Raw genomic sequence first — 1976 nt, 5'->3', positions numbered from 1 at the left:
CTCAAGGCAGCAAAGAAGGATTTCCCATTTATCCAACAACGATACCAGTTCAGCATAAACATGTCTCACAATTTACAAGGTCAATACATCAGTTGGGTTTTTCAATCATCTTAAATGGCAAATGATGGGGAAGTTGATATACTGATATCTTAAATCATGACATATTCATTAATCTTTTCACAGAAAGGGACCAGAGAAACCCCGAACCAATGGATGAGCAAAATGTCACCAGAGTGAAAGTGTTCATACTTTTGGGGTTCACAGCAGACATGCGGTTACAGAGAGTGCTCTTTTTCATCTTCCTCATCATCTATGTCTTCAGTCTCTCAGCGAACATCACCCTGATTTCTCTGATCTGTGCTGATTCTCGGCTATACACACCAATGTATTTCTTCATTGGAAACCTGCCATTCCTGGATCTCTGGTTTTCTTCTGCTAATGTGCCCAAAATCCTGATGACCTGCATCTCTGATGACAAAAGCATCTCCTTTGCTGGCTACCTAGCTCAGTTCTTCTCAGCTGGACTGGCTGATAGTGAATCTTACCTGTTGGCTGCCATGGCTTATGATCGCTATGTGGCCATCTCTGACCCGTTGCTTTATTCCCAGGCTATGTCTGCAAGGTTATGTTCCAGTCTTGTTGCAACCTCATACATTGCTGGCTTTCTTAATTCAACCATCATCACTAGCGAGACATTTACCCTGAGCTTTTGTGGCAACAACATCATTGATGATTTTTTCTGTGCTCTGCCTCCCCTTGTAAATTTGGCCTGTGATGTGAAGAAGGGCTACCAGGCTGTGCTCTATTTCATACTTGCCTCCAATGTCATCACCCCTGCCATGCTTATTCTTGCCTCCTACCTCTTCACTATTGCTGCCATCTTGAAGATCCACTCCACCCAAGGCCACCTCAAGGCCTTCTCCACTTCTGCTCTCACTTGACAGCTGTCACCTTGTACTGTGGTTCAATTCTCTTCATTTACTCCCTACCAAGTACTAGCTATGCGCTAGAAAGGGATAAAGTTGTGTCAGTGTTCCATACTGTGGTGATTCCAATGTTGAATCCCTTCATCTATGGCTTTAAGAAATAAAGATGTTAAAAATGCCCTGAAGAAAATGTTAAATAGACCAAAGTTTTAGTAAGTGAAAATATTTGGTGAACAATGGCTATATTTTATTTCACAGATTATCTCCCTGTCATTGTTATCAGCCTGTCCTCTCAGAAATACGTAAAATAAGAAAACAAAAAAATGTTTGGATATTGTTGAAACACTAGTCTGCATTTGTTTTTTCAAGTTGGCACTAATGTACATGAATGTGTTTTGAAAGTAAACGAGGCTGGGGCATTTGGAAAAACAGCTATGCCAGCTAGCTTGAAATAAAGTCTATAAAATTACTGGGATTCTAGAAGGATGAAAGAGAGCAGCTTTTTTTCCTTCTAATTTTCACTTGACAGTTTATAAGTTCCTTGTATGTATAACATTGTAATCTATAAACAAGAATAATAAAATTGGTGATGGAAACTTAGCTTCATTTAGATGGATTAAATGACTTCCTTCAAATCATGTAGTTCATAGGTGAGAAAATAGGAGTGCGGACCCAGAACTTCTGACACCAAAGGTTCTCACCCCAATTGTTGGCAGACAGAGTCAGTTAGGAGGTCATAAGTAAAATTTCTTCTGTAAAATGCCATTGGAAATAAACTTATTTTTTCTTTCTGACTCTTATTTCTTGGCTTACCGTGATAACAAAGATTTCCCTGGCAATAGATAGAGGAAGGAACAAATATCTTTACTAGAGTCATTGTGAGCTTTTCAATAAAAGAGTATGTTTCCCCAAAAATTAAGGAATTAAGGGTAAAAGTATAGCAGCTGTATGAAATAGACAAAAATGGACCTATAGATAGACATAGACAGATAACTAGAGAAATCAAGGAAGAAATTTCAAAAAGCTTTGCATCCACAAAAAGATTCAAAG

The 1976-nt window shown here is 38.8% G+C and overlaps 1 pseudogene; it reads left to right on the top strand.

Annotated features, from left to right (window-relative positions):
* The first annotated feature begins 209 nt into the window (after positions 1-209).
* LOC131395475 (olfactory receptor 9G19-like) lies at positions 210-1090 on the top strand (annotated as a pseudogene).
* The last annotated feature ends 886 nt before the right edge of the window (positions 1091-1976 follow it).

This window comes from Diceros bicornis, chromosome 31 (genome assembly GCF_020826845.1).
Source record: "Diceros bicornis minor isolate mBicDic1 chromosome 31, mDicBic1.mat.cur, whole genome shotgun sequence".
Lineage (NCBI taxonomy): Eukaryota > Metazoa > Chordata > Mammalia > Perissodactyla > Rhinocerotidae > Diceros > Diceros bicornis.
The sequence above is the reverse complement of the archived record's forward strand: the minus strand, read 5'-3'. Positions and strand labels throughout refer to the sequence as shown.